At 48.4% G+C, this 22174-nt stretch overlaps 33 non-coding genes across 33 annotated transcripts; all 33 read left to right on the top strand.

Moving 5' to 3' along the window:
* The first annotated feature begins 577 nt into the window (after window positions 1-577).
* Window positions 578-650, top strand: trnam-cau. The gene has a single exon. It is a non-coding gene; the product is annotated as a tRNA-Met (tRNA).
* A 547-nt stretch (window positions 651-1197) lies between these two features.
* On the top strand, window positions 1198-1268 carry trnag-gcc. Its single transcript has one exon. It is a non-coding gene; the product is annotated as a tRNA-Gly (tRNA).
* Window positions 1269-1908: 640 nt separating this feature from the next.
* trnam-cau lies at window positions 1909-1981 on the top strand. Its single transcript has one exon. It is a non-coding gene; the product is annotated as a tRNA-Met (tRNA).
* A 547-nt stretch (window positions 1982-2528) lies between these two features.
* On the top strand, window positions 2529-2599 carry trnag-gcc. Its single transcript has one exon. It is a non-coding gene; the product is annotated as a tRNA-Gly (tRNA).
* A 640-nt stretch (window positions 2600-3239) lies between these two features.
* trnam-cau lies at window positions 3240-3312 on the top strand. Its single transcript has one exon. It is a non-coding gene; the product is annotated as a tRNA-Met (tRNA).
* Window positions 3313-3859: 547 nt separating this feature from the next.
* trnag-gcc lies at window positions 3860-3930 on the top strand. The gene has a single exon. It is a non-coding gene; the product is annotated as a tRNA-Gly (tRNA).
* A 640-nt stretch (window positions 3931-4570) lies between these two features.
* Window positions 4571-4643, top strand: trnam-cau. The gene has a single exon. It is a non-coding gene; the product is annotated as a tRNA-Met (tRNA).
* Window positions 4644-5190: 547 nt separating this feature from the next.
* On the top strand, window positions 5191-5261 carry trnag-gcc. Its single transcript has one exon. It is a non-coding gene; the product is annotated as a tRNA-Gly (tRNA).
* A 640-nt stretch (window positions 5262-5901) lies between these two features.
* trnam-cau lies at window positions 5902-5974 on the top strand. Its single transcript has one exon. It is a non-coding gene; the product is annotated as a tRNA-Met (tRNA).
* Window positions 5975-6521: 547 nt separating this feature from the next.
* On the top strand, window positions 6522-6592 carry trnag-gcc. The gene has a single exon. It is a non-coding gene; the product is annotated as a tRNA-Gly (tRNA).
* A 640-nt stretch (window positions 6593-7232) lies between these two features.
* Window positions 7233-7305, top strand: trnam-cau. The gene has a single exon. It is a non-coding gene; the product is annotated as a tRNA-Met (tRNA).
* A 547-nt stretch (window positions 7306-7852) lies between these two features.
* On the top strand, window positions 7853-7923 carry trnag-gcc. Its single transcript has one exon. It is a non-coding gene; the product is annotated as a tRNA-Gly (tRNA).
* Window positions 7924-8563: 640 nt separating this feature from the next.
* Window positions 8564-8636, top strand: trnam-cau. The gene has a single exon. It is a non-coding gene; the product is annotated as a tRNA-Met (tRNA).
* A 547-nt stretch (window positions 8637-9183) lies between these two features.
* On the top strand, window positions 9184-9254 carry trnag-gcc. The gene has a single exon. It is a non-coding gene; the product is annotated as a tRNA-Gly (tRNA).
* Window positions 9255-9894: 640 nt separating this feature from the next.
* On the top strand, window positions 9895-9967 carry trnam-cau. The gene has a single exon. It is a non-coding gene; the product is annotated as a tRNA-Met (tRNA).
* Window positions 9968-10514: 547 nt separating this feature from the next.
* On the top strand, window positions 10515-10585 carry trnag-gcc. The gene has a single exon. It is a non-coding gene; the product is annotated as a tRNA-Gly (tRNA).
* Window positions 10586-11225: 640 nt separating this feature from the next.
* On the top strand, window positions 11226-11298 carry trnam-cau. Its single transcript has one exon. It is a non-coding gene; the product is annotated as a tRNA-Met (tRNA).
* Window positions 11299-11845: 547 nt separating this feature from the next.
* Window positions 11846-11916, top strand: trnag-gcc. The gene has a single exon. It is a non-coding gene; the product is annotated as a tRNA-Gly (tRNA).
* A 640-nt stretch (window positions 11917-12556) lies between these two features.
* On the top strand, window positions 12557-12629 carry trnam-cau. The gene has a single exon. It is a non-coding gene; the product is annotated as a tRNA-Met (tRNA).
* Window positions 12630-13176: 547 nt separating this feature from the next.
* On the top strand, window positions 13177-13247 carry trnag-gcc. Its single transcript has one exon. It is a non-coding gene; the product is annotated as a tRNA-Gly (tRNA).
* A 640-nt stretch (window positions 13248-13887) lies between these two features.
* trnam-cau lies at window positions 13888-13960 on the top strand. Its single transcript has one exon. It is a non-coding gene; the product is annotated as a tRNA-Met (tRNA).
* Window positions 13961-14507: 547 nt separating this feature from the next.
* trnag-gcc lies at window positions 14508-14578 on the top strand. The gene has a single exon. It is a non-coding gene; the product is annotated as a tRNA-Gly (tRNA).
* Window positions 14579-15218: 640 nt separating this feature from the next.
* Window positions 15219-15291, top strand: trnam-cau. The gene has a single exon. It is a non-coding gene; the product is annotated as a tRNA-Met (tRNA).
* Window positions 15292-15838: 547 nt separating this feature from the next.
* On the top strand, window positions 15839-15909 carry trnag-gcc. Its single transcript has one exon. It is a non-coding gene; the product is annotated as a tRNA-Gly (tRNA).
* A 640-nt stretch (window positions 15910-16549) lies between these two features.
* On the top strand, window positions 16550-16622 carry trnam-cau. Its single transcript has one exon. It is a non-coding gene; the product is annotated as a tRNA-Met (tRNA).
* A 547-nt stretch (window positions 16623-17169) lies between these two features.
* trnag-gcc lies at window positions 17170-17240 on the top strand. Its single transcript has one exon. It is a non-coding gene; the product is annotated as a tRNA-Gly (tRNA).
* Window positions 17241-17880: 640 nt separating this feature from the next.
* Window positions 17881-17953, top strand: trnam-cau. Its single transcript has one exon. It is a non-coding gene; the product is annotated as a tRNA-Met (tRNA).
* Window positions 17954-18500: 547 nt separating this feature from the next.
* On the top strand, window positions 18501-18571 carry trnag-gcc. Its single transcript has one exon. It is a non-coding gene; the product is annotated as a tRNA-Gly (tRNA).
* Window positions 18572-19211: 640 nt separating this feature from the next.
* On the top strand, window positions 19212-19284 carry trnam-cau. The gene has a single exon. It is a non-coding gene; the product is annotated as a tRNA-Met (tRNA).
* Window positions 19285-19831: 547 nt separating this feature from the next.
* trnag-gcc lies at window positions 19832-19902 on the top strand. Its single transcript has one exon. It is a non-coding gene; the product is annotated as a tRNA-Gly (tRNA).
* A 640-nt stretch (window positions 19903-20542) lies between these two features.
* trnam-cau lies at window positions 20543-20615 on the top strand. Its single transcript has one exon. It is a non-coding gene; the product is annotated as a tRNA-Met (tRNA).
* Window positions 20616-21162: 547 nt separating this feature from the next.
* Window positions 21163-21233, top strand: trnag-gcc. The gene has a single exon. It is a non-coding gene; the product is annotated as a tRNA-Gly (tRNA).
* Window positions 21234-21873: 640 nt separating this feature from the next.
* Window positions 21874-21946, top strand: trnam-cau. Its single transcript has one exon. It is a non-coding gene; the product is annotated as a tRNA-Met (tRNA).
* Window positions 21947-22174: the final 228 nt, after the last annotated feature.

Below are 22174 nucleotides of genomic sequence, written 5' to 3'. Positions count from 1 at the left end.
ATGGTCAAACAAGAGTCGTTGAGTCTCCCGGCAGGTATCACAATGTTGCACGCGGTTGCGAACATGAAAAGTGGCAGAAAAGTCGCGGGAGTGAGAAGTCCCCAGTTCTGATGTTGGAAAGCTGTTGGGGAAGTCCTTCTCGTGACGTATACTGGTACTCCAAATGTCCAAGCAGAGCTGAGTATGTAAATTATATACTTTACACTACACCTGCAAACTTCAGGCTTGCCAGAGGTAAGTCGGAGCCTTGTTTTGGTCTTTATGTATTGAGGGCCTTAGTATCATACCTTCCGGGAGAGATTTCAGAAGACGGTGGAATATAAGAGACAATCCCAATTGCATGACCTTGAAAGCCCAGAAATTTTGGTTTGCTGCTGGCGTTGGTTAGTCCAATATTGGCAAGGTCGTCCAGCCGTTACTACCATGAGAGAGCTGACAGAAGATGCTTGGGTTTGAAGCTAAGGGCACGATGTCGAATAAGCAATTGTAAAGCAAACAAAGGGAAGTGGTGGAACAACCCAGCAGCCGAAGCATTTGTGCACGAGTAACCACCCATTTGGAGTGGTGTGTCCTGTGGGCCTCGTTGGCGCAGTAGGCAGCGCGTCAGTCTCATAATCTGAAGGTCGTGAGTTCGAGCCTCACACGGGGCAAGTGTTTTGTTCTATCTATGGCTTTGCCTGGAATCATGTCCAGTCGGATATGAAGGTGTTTAGGGTGTACCAGCAGAGATCTTGTGGTGTTGAATGGTTTGTGGTAAGTGCTCGCTGAGTTTGACCTTTGTGAGAGACTCTCACTGCGAGGCCTCTGGAGGTCCTTGTTAAGTTGACAGTATCCATTTGTCAGTTTAGGCGAGCTGACTCTGTTTTGAGGAAATTCTCTTTGGTTTTTTGTCATGAGACAAAACAATCCGTAAAGGCTTAAATACACGAGACACCCGGCAGCCAGTAAAGCTCTCTTGCAAGAGACAGAAGATAGAAGATTTTACAGAGAGCACCAAAACGAGTGCATGAAACTCAACTTCTACCTCAGACACACACCAAACTACTCTAGCAGTTAGTACCCAGAGAGAAACATCAGAGTAGGCTGGAGTTTTGAGACATTTCCAACTCATACGGCACTAGAAGGAAACCGTGGCGGGAAGGAACAGAGGGAAAAGTGTTCCAACGTCCGAGTGGAAAAAGCGAGTAAAGCACGAGAGCATTGGTGGTTCAGTGGTAGAATTCTCGCCTGCCACGCGGGAGGCCCGGGTTCGATTCCCGGCCAATGCAGCGAGGTTTTAGAGGCTAGGGGCACTCTGTAGGCAGCGCAGTGGGAAAGGTACCGGCGGAGAAATGGTCAAACAAGAGTCGTTGAGTCTCCCGGCAGGTATCACAATGTTGCACGCGGTTGCGAACATGAAAAGTGGCAGAAAAGTCGCGGGAGTGAGAAGTCCCCAGTTCTGATGTTGGAAAGCTGTTGGGGAAGTCCTTCTCGTGACGTATACTGGTACTCCAAATGTCCAAGCAGAGCTGAGTATGTAAATTATATACTTTACACTACACCTGCAAACTTCAGGCTTGCCAGAGGTAAGTCGGAGCCTTGTTTTGGTCTTTATGTATTGAGGGCCTTAGTATCATACCTTCCGGGAGAGATTTCAGAAGACGGTGGAATATAAGAGACAATCCCAATTGCATGACCTTGAAAGCCCAGAAATTTTGGTTTGCTGCTGGCGTTGGTTAGTCCAATATTGGCAAGGTCGTCCAGCCGTTACTACCATGAGAGAGCTGACAGAAGATGCTTGGGTTTGAAGCTAAGGGCACGATGTCGAATAAGCAATTGTAAAGCAAACAAAGGGAAGTGGTGGAACAACCCAGCAGCCGAAGCATTTGTGCACGAGTAACCACCCATTTGGAGTGGTGTGTCCTGTGGGCCTCGTTGGCGCAGTAGGCAGCGCGTCAGTCTCATAATCTGAAGGTCGTGAGTTCGAGCCTCACACGGGGCAAGTGTTTTGTTCTATCTATGGCTTTGCCTGGAATCATGTCCAGTCGGATATGAAGGTGTTTAGGGTGTACCAGCAGAGATCTTGTGGTGTTGAATGGTTTGTGGTAAGTGCTCGCTGAGTTTGACCTTTGTGAGAGACTCTCACTGCGAGGCCTCTGGAGGTCCTTGTTAAGTTGACAGTATCCATTTGTCAGTTTAGGCGAGCTGACTCTGTTTTGAGGAAATTCTCTTTGGTTTTTTGTCATGAGACAAAACAATCCGTAAAGGCTTAAATACACGAGACACCCACCAGCCAGTAAAGCTCTCTTGCAAGAGACAGAAGATAGAAGATTTTACAGAGAGCACCAAAACGAGTGCATGAAACTCAACTTCTACCTCAGACACACACCAAACTACTCTAGCAGTTAGTACCCAGAGAGAAACATCAGAGTAGGCTGGAGTTTTGAGACATTTCCAACTCATACGGCACTAGAAGGAAACCGTGGCGGGAAGGAACAGAGGGAAAAGTGTTCCAACGTCCGAGTGGAAAAAGCGAGTAAAGCACGAGAGCATTGGTGGTTCAGTGGTAGAATTCTCGCCTGCCACGCGGGAGGCCCGGGTTCGATTCCCGGCCAATGCAGCGAGGTTTTAGAGGCTAGGGGCACTCTGTAGGCAGCGCAGTGGGAAAGGTACCGGCGGAGAAATGGTCAAACAAGAGTCGTTGAGTCTCCCGTCAGGTATCACAATGTTGCACGCGGTTGCGAACATGAAAAGTGGCAGAAAAGTCGCGGGAGTGAGAAGTCCCCAGTTCTGATGTTGGAAAGCTGTTGGGGAAGTCCTTCTCGTGACGTATACTGGTACTCCAAATGTCCAAGCAGAGCTGAGTATGTAAATTATATACTTTACACTACACCTGCAAACTTCAGGCTTGCCAGAGGTAAGTCGGAGCCTTGTTTTGGTCTTTATGTATTGAGGGCCTTAGTATCATACCTTCCGGGAGAGATTTCAGAAGACGGTGGAATATAAGAGACAATCCCAATTGCATGACCTTGAAAGCCCAGAAATTTTGGTTTGCTGCTGGCGTTGGTTAGTCCAATATTGGCAAGGTCGTCCAGCCGTTACTACCATGAGAGAGCTGACAGAAGATGCTTGGGTTTGAAGCTAAGGGCACGATGTCGAATAAGCAATTGTAAAGCAAACAAAGGGAAGTGGTGGAACAACCCAGCAGCCGAAGCATTTGTGCACGAGTAACCACCCATTTGGAGTGGTGTGTCCTGTGGGCCTCGTTGGCGCAGTAGGCAGCGCGTCAGTCTCATAATCTGAAGGTCGTGAGTTCGAGCCTCACACGGGGCAAGTGTTTTGTTCTATCTATGGCTTTGCCTGGAATCATGTCCAGTCGGATATGAAGGTGTTTAGGGTGTACCAGCAGAGATCTTGTGGTGTTGAATGGTTTGTGGTAAGTGCTCGCTGAGTTTGACCTCTGTGAGAGACTCTCACTGCGAGGCCTCTGGAGGTCCTTGTTAAGTTGACAGTATCCATTTGTCAGTTTAGGCGAGCTGACTCTGTTTTGAGGAAATTCTCTTTGGTTTTTTGTCATGAGACAAAACAATCCGTAAAGGCTTAAATACACGAGACACCCACCAGCCAGTAAAGCTCTCTTGCAAGAGACAGAAGATAGAAGATTTTACAGAGAGCACCAAAACGAGTGCATGAAACTCAACTTCTACCTCAGACACACACCAAACTACTCTAGCAGTTAGTACCCAGAGAGAAACATCAGAGTAGGCTGGAGTTTTGAGACATTTCCAACTCATACGGCACTAGAAGGAAACCGTGGCGGGAAGGAACAGAGGGAAAAGTGTTCCAACGTCCGAGTGGAAAAAGCGAGTAAAGCACGAGAGCATTGGTGGTTCAGTGGTAGAATTCTCGCCTGCCACGCGGGAGGCCCGGGTTCGATTCCCGGCCAATGCAGCGAGGTTTTAGAGGCTAGGGGCACTCTGTAGGCAGCGCAGTGGGAAAGGTACCGGCGGAGAAATGGTCAAACAAGAGTCGTTGAGTCTCCCGTCAGGTATCACAATGTTGCACGCGGTTGCGAACATGAAAAGTGGCAGAAAAGTCGCGGGAGTGAGAAGTCCCCAGTTCTGATGTTGGAAAGCTGTTGGGGAAGTCCTTCTCGTGACGTATACTGGTACTCCAAATGTCCAAGCAGAGCTGAGTATGTAAATTATATACTTTACACTACACCTGCAAACTTCAGGCTTGCCAGAGGTAAGTCGGAGCCTTGTTTTGGTCTTTATGTATTGAGGGCCTTAGTATCATACCTTCCGGGAGAGATTTCAGAAGACGGTGGAATATAAGAGACAATCCCAATTGCATGACCTTGAAAGCCCAGAAATTTTGGTTTGCTGCTGGCGTTGGTTAGTCCAATATTGGCAAGGTCGTCCAGCCGTTACTACCATGAGAGAGCTGACAGAAGATGCTTGGGTTTGAAGCTAAGGGCACGATGTCGAATAAGCAATTGTAAAGCAAACAAAGGGAAGTGGTGGAACAACCCAGCAGCCGAAGCATTTGTGCACGAGTAACCACCCATTTGGAGTGGTGTGTCCTGTGGGCCTCGTTGGCGCAGTAGGCAGCGCGTCAGTCTCATAATCTGAAGGTCGTGAGTTCGAGCCTCACACGGGGCAAGTGTTTTGTTCTATCTATGGCTTTGCCTGGAATCATGTCCAGTCGGATATGAAGGTGTTTAGGGTGTACCAGCAGAGATCTTGTGGTGTTGAATGGTTTGTGGTAAGTGCTCGCTGAGTTTGACCTTTGTGAGAGACTCTCACTGCGAGGCCTCTGGAGGTCCTTGTTAAGTTGACAGTATCCATTTGTCAGTTTAGGCGAGCTGACTCTGTTTTGAGGAAATTCTCTTTGGTTTTTTGTCATGAGACAAAACAATCCGTAAAGGCTTAAATACACGAGACACCCACCAGCCAGTAAAGCTCTCTTGCAAGAGACAGAAGATAGAAGATTTTACAGAGAGCACCAAAACGAGTGCATGAAACTCAACTTCTACCTCAGACACACACCAAACTACTCTAGCAGTTAGTACCCAGAGAGAAACATCAGAGTAGGCTGGAGTTTTGAGACATTTCCAACTCATACGGCACTAGAAGGAAACCGTGGCGGGAAGGAACAGAGGGAAAAGTGTTCCAACGTCCGAGTGGAAAAAGCGAGTAAAGCACGAGAGCATTGGTGGTTCAGTGGTAGAATTCTCGCCTGCCACGCGGGAGGCCCGGGTTCGATTCCCGGCCAATGCAGCGAGGTTTTAGAGGCTAGGGGCACTCTGTAGGCAGCGCAGTGGGAAAGGTACCGGCGGAGAAATGGTCAAACAAGAGTCGTTGAGTCTCCCGGCAGGTATCACAATGTTGCACGCGGTTGCGAACATGAAAAGTGGCAGAAAAGTCGCGGGAGTGAGAAGTCCCCAGTTCTGATGTTGGAAAGCTGTTGGGGAAGTCCTTCTCGTGACGTATACTGGTACTCCAAATGTCCAAGCAGAGCTGAGTATGTAAATTATATACTTTACACTACACCTGCAAACTTCAGGCTTGCCAGAGGTAAGTCGGAGCCTTGTTTTGGTCTTTATGTATTGAGGGCCTTAGTATCATACCTTCCGGGAGAGATTTCAGAAGACGGTGGAATATAAGAGACAATCCCAATTGCATGACCTTGAAAGCCCAGAAATTTTGGTTTGCTGCTGGCGTTGGTTAGTCCAATATTGGCAAGGTCGTCCAGCCGTTACTACCATGAGAGAGCTGACAGAAGATGCTTGGGTTTGAAGCTAAGGGCACGATGTCGAATAAGCAATTGTAAAGCAAACAAAGGGAAGTGGTGGAACAACCCAGCAGCCGAAGCATTTGTGCACGAGTAACCACCCATTTGGAGTGGTGTGTCCTGTGGGCCTCGTTGGCGCAGTAGGCAGCGCGTCAGTCTCATAATCTGAAGGTCGTGAGTTCGAGCCTCACACGGGGCAAGTGTTTTGTTCTATCTATGGCTTTGCCTGGAATCATGTCCAGTCGGATATGAAGGTGTTTAGGGTGTACCAGCAGAGATCTTGTGGTGTTGAATGGTTTGTGGTAAGTGCTCGCTGAGTTTGACCTTTGTGAGAGACTCTCACTGCGAGGCCTCTGGAGGTCCTTGTTAAGTTGACAGTATCCATTTGTCAGTTTAGGCGAGCTGACTCTGTTTTGAGGAAATTCTCTTTGGTTTTTTGTCATGAGACAAAACAATCCGTAAAGGCTTAAATACACGAGACACCCGGCAGCCAGTAAAGCTCTCTTGCAAGAGACAGAAGATAGAAGATTTTACAGAGAGCACCAAAACGAGTGCATGAAACTCAACTTCTACCTCAGACACACACCAAACTACTCTAGCAGTTAGTACCCAGAGAGAAACATCAGAGTAGGCTGGAGTTTTGAGACATTTCCAACTCATACGGCACTAGAAGGAAACCGTGGCGGGAAGGAACAGAGGGAAAAGTGTTCCAACGTCCGAGTGGAAAAAGCGAGTAAAGCACGAGAGCATTGGTGGTTCAGTGGTAGAATTCTCGCCTGCCACGCGGGAGGCCCGGGTTCGATTCCCGGCCAATGCAGCGAGGTTTTAGAGGCTAGGGGCACTCTGTAGGCAGCGCAGTGGGAAAGGTACCGGCGGAGAAATGGTCAAACAAGAGTCGTTGAGTCTCCCGGCAGGTATCACAATGTTGCACGCGGTTGCGAACATGAAAAGTGGCAGAAAAGTCGCGGGAGTGAGAAGTCCCCAGTTCTGATGTTGGAAAGCTGTTGGGGAAGTCCTTCTCGTGACGTATACTGGTACTCCAAATGTCCAAGCAGAGCTGAGTATGTAAATTATATACTTTACACTACACCTGCAAACTTCAGGCTTGCCAGAGGTAAGTCGGAGCCTTGTTTTGGTCTTTATGTATTGAGGGCCTTAGTATCATACCTTCCGGGAGAGATTTCAGAAGACGGTGGAATATAAGAGACAATCCCAATTGCATGACCTTGAAAGCCCAGAAATTTTGGTTTGCTGCTGGCGTTGGTTAGTCCAATATTGGCAAGGTCGTCCAGCCGTTACTACCATGAGAGAGCTGACAGAAGATGCTTGGGTTTGAAGCTAAGGGCACGATGTCGAATAAGCAATTGTAAAGCAAACAAAGGGAAGTGGTGGAACAACCCAGCAGCCGAAGCATTTGTGCACGAGTAACCACCCATTTGGAGTGGTGTGTCCTGTGGGCCTCGTTGGCGCAGTAGGCAGCGCGTCAGTCTCATAATCTGAAGGTCGTGAGTTCGAGCCTCACACGGGGCAAGTGTTTTGTTCTATCTATGGCTTTGCCTGGAATCATGTCCAGTCGGATATGAAGGTGTTTAGGGTGTACCAGCAGAGATCTTGTGGTGTTGAATGGTTTGTGGTAAGTGCTCGCTGAGTTTGACCTTTGTGAGAGACTCTCACTGCGAGGCCTCTGGAGGTCCTTGTTAAGTTGACAGTATCCATTTGTCAGTTTAGGCGAGCTGACTCTGTTTTGAGGAAATTCTCTTTGGTTTTTTGTCATGAGACAAAACAATCCGTAAAGGCTTAAATACACGAGACACCCGGCAGCCAGTAAAGCTCTCTTGCAAGAGACAGAAGATAGAAGATTTTACAGAGAGCACCAAAACGAGTGCATGAAACTCAACTTCTACCTCAGACACACACCAAACTACTCTAGCAGTTAGTACCCAGAGAGAAACATCAGAGTAGGCTGGAGTTTTGAGACATTTCCAACTCATACGGCACTAGAAGGAAACCGTGGCGGGAAGGAACAGAGGGAAAAGTGTTCCAACGTCCGAGTGGAAAAAGCGAGTAAAGCACGGGAGCATTGGTGGTTCAGTGGTAGAATTCTCGCCTGCCACGCGGGAGGCCCGGGTTCGATTCCCGGCCAATGCAGCGAGGTTTTAGAGGCTAGGGGCACTCTGTAGGCAGCGCAGTGGGAAAGGTACCGGCGGAGAAATGGTCAAACAAGAGTCGTTGAGTCTCCCGGCAGGTATCACAATGTTGCACGCGGTTGCGAACATGAAAAGTGGCAGAAAAGTCGCGGGAGTGAGAAGTCCCCAGTTCTGATGTTGGAAAGCTGTTGGGGAAGTCCTTCTCGTGACGTATACTGGTACTCCAAATGTCCAAGCAGAGCTGAGTATGTAAATTATATACTTTACACTACACCTGCAAACTTCAGGCTTGCCAGAGGTAAGTCGGAGCCTTGTTTTGGTCTTTATGTATTGAGGGCCTTAGTATCATACCTTCCGGGAGAGATTTCAGAAGACGGTGGAATATAAGAGACAATCCCAATTGCATGACCTTGAAAGCCCAGAAATTTTGGTTTGCTGCTGGCGTTGGTTAGTCCAATATTGGCAAGGTCGTCCAGCCGTTACTACCATGAGAGAGCTGACAGAAGATGCTTGGGTTTGAAGCTAAGGGCACGATGTCGAATAAGCAATTGTAAAGCAAACAAAGGGAAGTGGTGGAACAACCCAGCAGCCGAAGCATTTGTGCACGAGTAACCACCCATTTGGAGTGGTGTGTCCTGTGGGCCTCGTTGGCGCAGTAGGCAGCGCGTCAGTCTCATAATCTGAAGGTCGTGAGTTCGAGCCTCACACGGGGCAAGTGTTTTGTTCTATCTATGGCTTTGCCTGGAATCATGTCCAGTCGGATATGAAGGTGTTTAGGGTGTACCAGCAGAGATCTTGTGGTGTTGAATGGTTTGTGGTAAGTGCTCGCTGAGTTTGACCTTTGTGAGAGACTCTCACTGCGAGGCCTCTGGAGGTCCTTGTTAAGTTGACAGTATCCATTTGTCAGTTTAGGCGAGCTGACTCTGTTTTGAGGAAATTCTCTTTGGTTTTTTGTCATGAGACAAAACAATCCGTAAAGGCTTAAATACACGAGACACCCGGCAGCCAGTAAAGCTCTCTTGCAAGAGACAGAAGATAGAAGATTTTACAGAGAGCACCAAAACGAGTGCATGAAACTCAACTTCTACCTCAGACACACACCAAACTACTCTAGCAGTTAGTACCCAGAGAGAAACATCAGAGTAGGCTGGAGTTTTGAGACATTTCCAACTCATACGGCACTAGAAGGAAACCGTGGCGGGAAGGAACAGAGGGAAAAGTGTTCCAACGTCCGAGTGGAAAAAGCGAGTAAAGCACGAGAGCATTGGTGGTTCAGTGGTAGAATTCTCGCCTGCCACGCGGGAGGCCCGGGTTCGATTCCCGGCCAATGCAGCGAGGTTTTAGAGGCTAGGGGCACTCTGTAGGCAGCGCAGTGGGAAAGGTACCGGCGGAGAAATGGTCAAACAAGAGTCGTTGAGTCTCCCGGCAGGTATCACAATGTTGCACGCGGTTGCGAACATGAAAAGTGGCAGAAAAGTCGCGGGAGTGAGAAGTCCCCAGTTCTGATGTTGGAAAGCTGTTGGGGAAGTCCTTCTCGTGACGTATACTGGTACTCCAAATGTCCAAGCAGAGCTGAGTATGTAAATTATATACTTTACACTACACCTGCAAACTTCAGGCTTGCCAGAGGTAAGTCGGAGCCTTGTTTTGGTCTTTATGTATTGAGGGCCTTAGTATCATACCTTCCGGGAGAGATTTCAGAAGACGGTGGAATATAAGAGACAATCCCAATTGCATGACCTTGAAAGCCCAGAAATTTTGGTTTGCTGCTGGCGTTGGTTAGTCCAATATTGGCAAGGTCGTCCAGCCGTTACTACCATGAGAGAGCTGACAGAAGATGCTTGGGTTTGAAGCTAAGGGCACGATGTCGAATAAGCAATTGTAAAGCAAACAAAGGGAAGTGGTGGAACAACCCAGCAGCCGAAGCATTTGTGCACGAGTAACCACCCATTTGGAGTGGTGTGTCCTGTGGGCCTCGTTGGCGCAGTAGGCAGCGCGTCAGTCTCATAATCTGAAGGTCGTGAGTTCGAGCCTCACACGGGGCAAGTGTTTTGTTCTATCTATGGCTTTGCCTGGAATCATGTCCAGTCGGATATGAAGGTGTTTAGGGTGTACCAGCAGAGATCTTGTGGTGTTGAATGGTTTGTGGTAAGTGCTCGCTGAGTTTGACCTTTGTGAGAGACTCTCACTGCGAGGCCTCTGGAGGTCCTTGTTAAGTTGACAGTATCCATTTGTCAGTTTAGGCGAGCTGACTCTGTTTTGAGGAAATTCTCTTTGGTTTTTTGTCATGAGACAAAACAATCCGTAAAGGCTTAAATACACGAGACACCCGGCAGCCAGTAAAGCTCTCTTGCAAGAGACAGAAGATAGAAGATTTTACAGAGAGCACCAAAACGAGTGCATGAAACTCAACTTCTACCTCAGACACACACCAAACTACTCTAGCAGTTAGTACCCAGAGAGAAACATCAGAGTAGGCTGGAGTTTTGAGACATTTCCAACTCATACGGCACTAGAAGGAAACCGTGGCGGGAAGGAACAGAGGGAAAAGTGTTCCAACGTCCGAGTGGAAAAAGCGAGTAAAGCACGAGAGCATTGGTGGTTCAGTGGTAGAATTCTCGCCTGCCACGCGGGAGGCCCGGGTTCGATTCCCGGCCAATGCAGCGAGGTTTTAGAGGCTAGGGGCACTCTGTAGGCAGCGCAGTGGGAAAGGTACCGGCGGAGAAATGGTCAAACAAGAGTCGTTGAGTCTCCCGGCAGGTATCACAATGTTGCACGCGGTTGCGAACATGAAAAGTGGCAGAAAAGTCGCGGGAGTGAGAAGTCCCCAGTTCTGATGTTGGAAAGCTGTTGGGGAAGTCCTTCTCGTGACGTATACTGGTACTCCAAATGTCCAAGCAGAGCTGAGTATGTAAATTATATACTTTACACTACACCTGCAAACTTCAGGCTTGCCAGAGGTAAGTCGGAGCCTTGTTTTGGTCTTTATGTATTGAGGGCCTTAGTATCATACCTTCCGGGAGAGATTTCAGAAGACGGTGGAATATAAGAGACAATCCCAATTGCATGACCTTGAAAGCCCAGAAATTTTGGTTTGCTGCTGGCGTTGGTTAGTCCAATATTGGCAAGGTCGTCCAGCCGTTACTACCATGAGAGAGCTGACAGAAGATGCTTGGGTTTGAAGCTAAGGGCACGATGTCGAATAAGCAATTGTAAAGCAAACAAAGGGAAGTGGTGGAACAACCCAGCAGCCGAAGCATTTGTGCACGAGTAACCACCCATTTGGAGTGGTGTGTCCTGTGGGCCTCGTTGGCGCAGTAGGCAGCGCGTCAGTCTCATAATCTGAAGGTCGTGAGTTCGAGCCTCACACGGGGCAAGTGTTTTGTTCTATCTATGGCTTTGCCTGGAATCATGTCCAGTCGGATATGAAGGTGTTTAGGGTGTACCAGCAGAGATCTTGTGGTGTTGAATGGTTTGTGGTAAGTGCTCGCTGAGTTTGACCTTTGTGAGAGACTCTCACTGCGAGGCCTCTGGAGGTCCTTGTTAAGTTGACAGTATCCATTTGTCAGTTTAGGCGAGCTGACTCTGTTTTGAGGAAATTCTCTTTGGTTTTTTGTCATGAGACAAAACAATCCGTAAAGGCTTAAATACACGAGACACCCACCAGCCAGTAAAGCTCTCTTGCAAGAGACAGAAGATAGAAGATTTTACAGAGAGCACCAAAACGAGTGCATGAAACTCAACTTCTACCTCAGACACACACCAAACTACTCTAGCAGTTAGTACCCAGAGAGAAACATCAGAGTAGGCTGGAGTTTTGAGACATTTCCAACTCATACGGCACTAGAAGGAAACCGTGGCGGGAAGGAACAGAGGGAAAAGTGTTCCAACGTCCGAGTGGAAAAAGCGAGTAAAGCACGAGAGCATTGGTGGTTCAGTGGTAGAATTCTCGCCTGCCACGCGGGAGGCCCGGGTTCGATTCCCGGCCAATGCAGCGAGGTTTTAGAGGCTAGGGGCACTCTGTAGGCAGCGCAGTGGGAAAGGTACCGGCGGAGAAATGGTCAAACAAGAGTCGTTGAGTCTCCCGTCAGGTATCACAATGTTGCACGCGGTTGCGAACATGAAAAGTGGCAGAAAAGTCGCGGGAGTGAGAAGTCCCCAGTTCTGATGTTGGAAAGCTGTTGGGGAAGTCCTTCTCGTGACGTATACTGGTACTCCAAATGTCCAAGCAGAGCTGAGTATGTAAATTATATACTTTACACTACACCTGCAAACTTCAGGCTTGCCAGAGGTAAGTCGGAGCCTTGTTTTGGTCTTTATGTATTGAGGGCCTTAGTATCATACCTTCCGGGAGAGATTTCAGAAGACGGTGGAATATAAGAGACAATCCCAATTGCATGACCTTGAAAGCCCAGAAATTTTGGTTTGCTGCTGGCGTTGGTTAGTCCAATATTGGCAAGGTCGTCCAGCCGTTACTACCATGAGAGAGCTGACAGAAGATGCTTGGGTTTGAAGCTAAGGGCACGATGTCGAATAAGCAATTGTAAAGCAAACAAAGGGAAGTGGTGGAACAACCCAGCAGCCGAAGCATTTGTGCACGAGTAACCACCCATTTGGAGTGGTGTGTCCTGTGGGCCTCGTTGGCGCAGTAGGCAGCGCGTCAGTCTCATAATCTGAAGGTCGTGAGTTCGAGCCTCACACGGGGCAAGTGTTTTGTTCTATCTATGGCTTTGCCTGGAATCATGTCCAGTCGGATATGAAGGTGTTTAGGGTGTACCAGCAGAGATCTTGTGGTGTTGAATGGTTTGTGGTAAGTGCTCGCTGAGTTTGACCTTTGTGAGAGACTCTCACTGCGAGGCCTCTGGAGGTCCTTGTTAAGTTGACAGTATCCATTTGTCAGTTTAGGCGAGCTGACTCTGTTTTGAGGAAATTCTCTTTGGTTTTTTGTCATGAGACAAAACAATCCGTAAAGGCTTAAATACACGAGACACCCGGCAGCCAGTAAAGCTCTCTTGCAAGAGACAGAAGATAGAAGATTTTACAGAGAGCACCAAAACGAGTGCATGAAACTCAACTTCTACCTCAGACACACACCAAACTACTCTAGCAGTTAGTACCCAGAGAGAAACATCAGAGTAGGCTGGAGTTTTGAGACATTTCCAACTCATACGGCACTAGAAGGAAACCGTGGCGGGAAGGAACAGAGGGAAAAGTGTTCCAACGTCCGAGTGGAAAAAGCGAGTAAAGCACGAGAGCATTGGTGGTTCAGTGGTAGAATTCTCGCCTGCCACGCGGGAGGCCCGGGTTCGATTCCCGGCCAATGCAGCGAGGTTTTAGAGGCTAGGGGCACTCTGTAGGCAGCGCAGTGGGAAAGGTACCGGCGGAGAAATGGTCAAACAAGAGTCGTTGAGTCTCCCGGCAGGTATCACAATGTTGCACGCGGTTGCGAACATGAAAAGTGGCAGAAAAGTCGCGGGAGTGAGAAGTCCCCAGTTCTGATGTTGGAAAGCTGTTGGGGAAGTCCTTCTCGTGACGTATACTGGTACTCCAAATGTCCAAGCAGAGCTGAGTATGTAAATTATATACTTTACACTACACCTGCAAACTTCAGGCTTGCCAGAGGTAAGTCGGAGCCTTGTTTTGGTCTTTATGTATTGAGGGCCTTAGTATCATACCTTCCGGGAGAGATTTCAGAAGACGGTGGAATATAAGAGACAATCCCAATTGCATGACCTTGAAAGCCCAGAAATTTTGGTTTGCTGCTGGCGTTGGTTAGTCCAATATTGGCAAGGTCGTCCAGCCGTTACTACCATGAGAGAGCTGACAGAAGATGCTTGGGTTTGAAGCTAAGGGCACGATGTCGAATAAGCAATTGTAAAGCAAACAAAGGGAAGTGGTGGAACAACCCAGCAGCCGAAGCATTTGTGCACGAGTAACCACCCATTTGGAGTGGTGTGTCCTGTGGGCCTCGTTGGCGCAGTAGGCAGCGCGTCAGTCTCATAATCTGAAGGTCGTGAGTTCGAGCCTCACACGGGGCAAGTGTTTTGTTCTATCTATGGCTTTGCCTGGAATCATGTCCAGTCGGATATGAAGGTGTTTAGGGTGTACCAGCAGAGATCTTGTGGTGTTGAATGGTTTGTGGTAAGTGCTCGCTGAGTTTGACCTTTGTGAGAGACTCTCACTGCGAGGCCTCTGGAGGTCCTTGTTAAGTTGACAGTATCCATTTGTCAGTTTAGGCGAGCTGACTCTGTTTTGAGGAAATTCTCTTTGGTTTTTTGTCATGAGACAAAACAATCCGTAAAGGCTTAAATACACGAGACACCCACCAGCCAGTAAAGCTCTCTTGCAAGAGACAGAAGATAGAAGATTTTACAGAGAGCACCAAAACGAGTGCATGAAACTCAACTTCTACCTCAGACACACACCAAACTACTCTAGCAGTTAGTACCCAGAGAGAAACATCAGAGTAGGCTGGAGTTTTGAGACATTTCCAACTCATACGGCACTAGAAGGAAACCGTGGCGGGAAGGAACAGAGGGAAAAGTGTTCCAACGTCCGAGTGGAAAAAGCGAGTAAAGCACGAGAGCATTGGTGGTTCAGTGGTAGAATTCTCGCCTGCCACGCGGGAGGCCCGGGTTCGATTCCCGGCCAATGCAGCGAGGTTTTAGAGGCTAGGGGCACTCTGTAGGCAGCGCAGTGGGAAAGGTACCGGCGGAGAAATGGTCAAACAAGAGTCGTTGAGTCTCCCGTCAGGTATCACAATGTTGCACGCGGTTGCGAACATGAAAAGTGGCAGAAAAGTCGCGGGAGTGAGAAGTCCCCAGTTCTGATGTTGGAAAGCTGTTGGGGAAGTCCTTCTCGTGACGTATACTGGTACTCCAAATGTCCAAGCAGAGCTGAGTATGTAAATTATATACTTTACACTACACCTGCAAACTTCAGGCTTGCCAGAGGTAAGTCGGAGCCTTGTTTTGGTCTTTATGTATTGAGGGCCTTAGTATCATACCTTCCGGGAGAGATTTCAGAAGACGGTGGAATATAAGAGACAATCCCAATTGCATGACCTTGAAAGCCCAGAAATTTTGGTTTGCTGCTGGCGTTGGTTAGTCCAATATTGGCAAGGTCGTCCAGCCGTTACTACCATGAGAGAGCTGACAGAAGATGCTTGGGTTTGAAGCTAAGGGCACGATGTCGAATAAGCAATTGTAAAGCAAACAAAGGGAAGTGGTGGAACAACCCAGCAGCCGAAGCATTTGTGCACGAGTAACCACCCATTTGGAGTGGTGTGTCCTGTGGGCCTCGTTGGCGCAGTAGGCAGCGCGTCAGTCTCATAATCTGAAGGTCGTGAGTTCGAGCCTCACACGGGGCAAGTGTTTTGTTCTATCTATGGCTTTGCCTGGAATCATGTCCAGTCGGATATGAAGGTGTTTAGGGTGTACCAGCAGAGATCTTGTGGTGTTGAATGGTTTGTGGTAAGTGCTCGCTGAGTTTGACCTTTGTGAGAGACTCTCACTGCGAGGCCTCTGGAGGTCCTTGTTAAGTTGACAGTATCCATTTGTCAGTTTAGGCGAGCTGACTCTGTTTTGAGGAAATTCTCTTTGGTTTTTTGTCATGAGACAAAACAATCCGTAAAGGCTTAAATACACGAGACACCCGGCAGCCAGTAAAGCTCTCTTGCAAGAGACAGAAGATAGAAGATTTTACAGAGAGCACCAAAACGAGTGCATGAAACTCAACTTCTACCTCAGACACACACCAAACTACTCTAGCAGTTAGTACCCAGAGAGAAACATCAGAGTAGGCTGGAGTTTTGAGACATTTCCAACTCATACGGCACTAGAAGGAAACCGTGGCGGGAAGGAACAGAGGGAAAAGTGTTCCAACGTCCGAGTGGAAAAAGCGAGTAAAGCACGAGAGCATTGGTGGTTCAGTGGTAGAATTCTCGCCTGCCACGCGGGAGGCCCGGGTTCGATTCCCGGCCAATGCAGCGAGGTTTTAGAGGCTAGGGGCACTCTGTAGGCAGCGCAGTGGGAAAGGTACCGGCGGAGAAATGGTCAAACAAGAGTCGTTGAGTCTCCCGGCAGGTATCACAATGTTGCACGCGGTTGCGAACATGAAAAGTGGCAGAAAAGTCGCGGGAGTGAGAAGTCCCCAGTTCTGATGTTGGAAAGCTGTTGGGGAAGTCCTTCTCGTGACGTATACTGGTACTCCAAATGTCCAAGCAGAGCTGAGTATGTAAATTATATACTTTACACTACACCTGCAAACTTCAGGCTTGCCAGAGGTAAGTCGGAGCCTTGTTTTGGTCTTTATGTATTGAGGGCCTTAGTATCATACCTTCCGGGAGAGATTTCAGAAGACGGTGGAATATAAGAGACAATCCCAATTGCATGACCTTGAAAGCCCAGAAATTTTGGTTTGCTGCTGGCGTTGGTTAGTCCAATATTGGCAAGGTCGTCCAGCCGTTACTACCATGAGAGAGCTGACAGAAGATGCTTGGGTTTGAAGCTAAGGGCACGATGTCGAATAAGCAATTGTAAAGCAAACAAAGGGAAGTGGTGGAACAACCCAGCAGCCGAAGCATTTGTGCACGAGTAACCACCCATTTGGAGTGGTGTGTCCTGTGGGCCTCGTTGGCGCAGTAGGCAGCGCGTCAGTCTCATAATCTGAAGGTCGTGAGTTCGAGCCTCACACGGGGCAAGTGTTTTGTTCTATCTATGGCTTTGCCTGGAATCATGTCCAGTCGGATATGAAGGTGTTTAGGGTGTACCAGCAGAGATCTTGTGGTGTTGAATGGTTTGTGGTAAGTGCTCGCTGAGTTTGACCTTTGTGAGAGACTCTCACTGCGAGGCCTCTGGAGGTCCTTGTTAAGTTGACAGTATCCATTTGTCAGTTTAGGCGAGCTGACTCTGTTTTGAGGAAATTCTCTTTGGTTTTTTGTCATGAGACAAAACAATCCGTAAAGGCTTAAATACACGAGACACCCGGCAGCCAGTAAAGCTCTCTTGCAAGAGACAGAAGATAGAAGATTTTACAGAGAGCACCAAAACGAGTGCATGAAACTCAACTTCTACCTCAGACACACACCAAACTACTCTAGCAGTTAGTACCCAGAGAGAAACATCAGAGTAGGCTGGAGTTTTGAGACATTTCCAACTCATACGGCACTAGAAGGAAACCGTGGCGGGAAGGAACAGAGGGAAAAGTGTTCCAACGTCCGAGTGGAAAAAGCGAGTAAAGCACGAGAGCATTGGTGGTTCAGTGGTAGAATTCTCGCCTGCCACGCGGGAGGCCCGGGTTCGATTCCCGGCCAATGCAGCGAGGTTTTAGAGGCTAGGGGCACTCTGTAGGCAGCGCAGTGGGAAAGGTACCGGCGGAGAAATGGTCAAACAAGAGTCGTTGAGTCTCCCGGCAGGTATCACAATGTTGCACGCGGTTGCGAACATGAAAAGTGGCAGAAAAGTCGCGGGAGTGAGAAGTCCCCAGTTCTGATGTTGGAAAGCTGTTGGGGAAGTCCTTCTCGTGACGTATACTGGTACTCCAAATGTCCAAGCAGAGCTGAGTATGTAAATTATATACTTTACACTACACCTGCAAACTTCAGGCTTGCCAGAGGTAAGTCGGAGCCTTGTTTTGGTCTTTATGTATTGAGGGCCTTAGTATCATACCTTCCGGGAGAGATTTCAGAAGACGGTGGAATATAAGAGACAATCCCAATTGCATGACCTTGAAAGCCCAGAAATTTTGGTTTGCTGCTGGCGTTGGTTAGTCCAATATTGGCAAGGTCGTCCAGCCGTTACTACCATGAGAGAGCTGACAGAAGATGCTTGGGTTTGAAGCTAAGGGCACGATGTCGAATAAGCAATTGTAAAGCAAACAAAGGGAAGTGGTGGAACAACCCAGCAGCCGAAGCATTTGTGCACGAGTAACCACCCATTTGGAGTGGTGTGTCCTGTGGGCCTCGTTGGCGCAGTAGGCAGCGCGTCAGTCTCATAATCTGAAGGTCGTGAGTTCGAGCCTCACACGGGGCAAGTGTTTTGTTCTATCTATGGCTTTGCCTGGAATCATGTCCAGTCGGATATGAAGGTGTTTAGGGTGTACCAGCAGAGATCTTGTGGTGTTGAATGGTTTGTGGTAAGTGCTCGCTGAGTTTGACCTTTGTGAGAGACTCTCACTGCGAGGCCTCTGGAGGTCCTTGTTAAGTTGACAGTATCCATTTGTCAGTTTAGGCGAGCTGACTCTGTTTTGAGGAAATTCTCTTTGGTTTTTTGTCATGAGACAAAACAATCCGTAAAGGCTTAAATACACGAGACACCCGGCAGCCAGTAAAGCTCTCTTGCAAGAGACAGAAGATAGAAGATTTTACAGAGAGCACCAAAACGAGTGCATGAAACTCAACTTCTACCTCAGACACACACCAAACTACTCTAGCAGTTAGTACCCAGAGAGAAACATCAGAGTAGGCTGGAGTTTTGAGACATTTCCAACTCATACGGCACTAGAAGGAAACCGTGGCGGGAAGGAACAGAGGGAAAAGTGTTCCAACGTCCGAGTGGAAAAAGCGAGTAAAGCACGAGAGCATTGGTGGTTCAGTGGTAGAATTCTCGCCTGCCACGCGGGAGGCCCGGGTTCGATTCCCGGCCAATGCAGCGAGGTTTTAGAGGCTAGGGGCACTCTGTAGGCAGCGCAGTGGGAAAGGTACCGGCGGAGAAATGGTCAAACAAGAGTCGTTGAGTCTCCCGTCAGGTATCACAATGTTGCACGCGGTTGCGAACATGAAAAGTGGCAGAAAAGTCGCGGGAGTGAGAAGTCCCCAGTTCTGATGTTGGAAAGCTGTTGGGGAAGTCCTTCTCGTGACGTATACTGGTACTCCAAATGTCCAAGCAGAGCTGAGTATGTAAATTATATACTTTACACTACACCTGCAAACTTCAGGCTTGCCAGAGGTAAGTCGGAGCCTTGTTTTGGTCTTTATGTATTGAGGGCCTTAGTATCATACCTTCCGGGAGAGATTTCAGAAGACGGTGGAATATAAGAGACAATCCCAATTGCATGACCTTGAAAGCCCAGAAATTTTGGTTTGCTGCTGGCGTTGGTTAGTCCAATATTGGCAAGGTCGTCCAGCCGTTACTACCATGAGAGAGCTGACAGAAGATGCTTGGGTTTGAAGCTAAGGGCACGATGGCGAATAAGCAATTGTAAAGCAAACAAAGGGAAGTGGTGGAACAACCCAGCAGCCGAAGCATTTGTGCACGAGTAACCACCCATTTGGAGTGGTGTGTCCTGTGGGCCTCGTTGGCGCAGTAGGCAGCGCGTCAGTCTCATAATCTGAAGGTCGTGAGTTCGAGCCTCACACGGGGCAAGTGTTTTGTTCTATCTATGGCTTTGCCTGGAATCATGTCCAGTCGGATATGAAGGTGTTTAGGGCGTACCAGCAGAGATCTTGTGGTGTTGAATGGTTTGTGGTAAGTGCTCGCTGAGTTTGACCTTTGTGAGAGACTCTCACTGCGAGGCCTCTGGAGGTCCTTGTTAAGTTGACAGTATCCATTTGTCAGTTTAGGCGAGCTGACTCTGTTTTGAGGAAATTCTCTTTGGTTTTTTGTCATGAGACAAAACAATCCGTAAAGGCTTAAATACACGAGACACCCACCAGCCAGTAAAGCTCTCTTGCAAGAGACAGAAGATAGAAGATTTTACAGAGAGCACCAAAACGAGTGCATGAAACTCAACTTCTACCTCAGACACACACCAAACTACTCTAGCAGTTAGTACCCAGAGAGAAACATCAGAGTAGGCTGGAGTTTTGAGACATTTCCAACTCATACGGCACTAGAAGGAAACAGTGGCGGGAAGGAACAGAGGGAAAAGTGTTCCAACGTCCGAGTGGAAAAAGCGAGTAAAGCACGAGAGCATTGGTGGTTCAGTGGTAGAATTCTCGCCTGCCACGCGGGAGGCCCGGGTTCGATTCCCGGCCAATGCAGCGAGGTTTTAGAGGCTAGGGGCACTCTGTAGGCAGCGCAGTGGGAAAGGTACCGGCGGAGAAATGGTCAAACAAGAGTCGTTGAGTCTCCCGTCAGGTATCACAATGTTGCACGCGGTTGCGAACATGAAAAGTGGCAGAAAAGTCGCGGGAGTGAGAAGTCCCCAGTTCTGATGTTGGAAAGCTGTTGGGGAAGTCCTTCTCGTGACGTATACTGGTACTCCAAATGTCCAAGCAGAGCTGAGTATGTAAATTATATACTTTACACTACACCTGCAAACTTCAGGCTTGCCAGAGGTAAGTCGGAGCCTTGTTTTGGTCTTTATGTATTGAGGGCCTTAGTATCATACCTTCCGGGAGAGATTTCAGAAGACGGTGGAATATAAGAGACAATCCCAATTGCATGACCTTGAAAGCCCAGAAATTTTGGTTTGCTGCTGGCGTTGGTTAGTCCAATATTGGCAAGGTCGACCAGCCGTTACTACCATGAGAGAGCTGACAGAAGATGCTTGGGTTTGAAGCTAAGGGCACGATGTCGAATAAGCAATTGTAAAGCAAACAAAGGGAAGTGGTGAAACAACCCAGCAGCCGAAGCATTTGTGCACGAGTAACCACCCATTTGGAGTGGTGTGTCCTGTGGGCCTCGTTGGCGCAGTAGGCAGCGCGTCAGTCTCATAATCTGAAGGTCGTGAGTTCGAGCCTCACACGGGGCAAGTGTTTTGTTCTATCTATGGCTTTGCCTGGAATCATGTCCAGTCGGATATGAAGGTGTTTAGGGCGTACCAGCAGAGATCTTGTGGTGTTGAATGGTTTGTGGTAAGTGCTCGCTGAGTTTGACCTTTGTGAGAGACTCTCACTGCGAGGCCTCTGGAGGTCCTTGTTAAGTTGACAGTATCCATTTGTCAGTTTAGGCGAGCTGACTCTGTTTTGAGGAAATTCTCTTTGGTTTTTTGTCATGAGACAAAACAATCCGTAAAGGCTTAAATACACGAGACACCCACCAGCCAGTAAAGCTCTCTTGCAAGAGACAGAAGATAGAAGATTTTACAGAGAGCACCAAAACGAGTGCATGAAACTCAACTTCTACCTCAGACACACACCAAACTACTCTAGCAGTTAGTACCCAGAGAGAAACATCAGAGTAGGCTGGAGTTTTGAGACATTTCCAACTCATACGGCACTAGAAGGAAACAGTGGCGGGAAGGAACAGAGGGAAAAGTGTTCCAACGTCCGAGTGGAAAAAGCGAGTAAAGCACGAGAGCATTGGTGGTTCAGTGGTAGAATTCTCGCCTGCCACGCGGGAGGCCCGGGTTCGATTCCCGGCCAATGCAGCGAGGTTTTAGAGGCTAGGGGCACTCTGTAGGCAGCGCAGTGGGAAAGGTACCGGCGGAGAAATGGTCAAACAAGAGTCGTTGAGTCTCCCGTCAGGTATCACAATGTTGCACGCGGTTGCGAACATGAAAAGTGGCAGAAAAGTCGCGGGAGTGAGAAGTCCCCAGTTCTGATGTTGGAAAGCTGTTGGGGAAGTCCTTCTCGTGACGTATACTGGTACTCCAAATGTCCAAGCAGAGCTGAGTATGTAAATTATATACTTTACACTACACCTGCAAACTTCAGGCTTGCCAGAGGTAAGTCGGAGCCTTGTTTTGGTCTTTATGTATTGAGGGCCTTAGTATCATACCTTCCGGGAGAGATTTCAGAAGACGGTGGAATATAAGAGACAATCCCAATTGCATGACCTTGAAAGCCCAGAAATTTTGGTTTGCTGCTGGCGTTGGTTAGTCCAATATTGGCAAGGTCGACCAGCCGTTACTACCATGAGAGAGCTGACAGAAGATGCTTGGGTTTGAAGCTAAGGGCACGATGTCGAATAAGCAATTGTAAAGCAAACAAAGGGAAGTGGTGAAACAACCCAGCAGCCGAAGCATTTGTGCACGAGTAACCACCCATTTGGAGTGGTGTGTCCTGTGGGCCTCGTTGGCGCAGTAGGCAGCGCGTCAGTCTCATAATCTGAAGGTCGTGAGTTCGAGCCTCACACGGGGCAAGTGTTTTGTTCTATCTATGGCTTTGCCTGGAATCATGTCCAGTCGGATATGAAGGTGTTTAGGGCGTACCAGCAGAGATCTTGTGGTGTTGAATGGTTTGTGGTAAGTGCTCGCTGAGTTTGACCTTTGTGAGAGACTCTCACTGCGAGGCCTCTGGAGGTCCTTGTTAAGTTGACAGTATCCATTTGTCAGTTTAGGCGAGCTGACTCTGTTTTGAGGAAATTCTC

Source organism: Thunnus maccoyii, chromosome 24 (genome assembly GCF_910596095.1).
Source record: "Thunnus maccoyii chromosome 24, fThuMac1.1, whole genome shotgun sequence".
NCBI lineage: Eukaryota > Metazoa > Chordata > Actinopteri > Scombriformes > Scombridae > Thunnus > Thunnus maccoyii.
The sequence above is the reverse complement of the archived record's forward strand: the minus strand, read 5'-3'. Positions and strand labels throughout refer to the sequence as shown.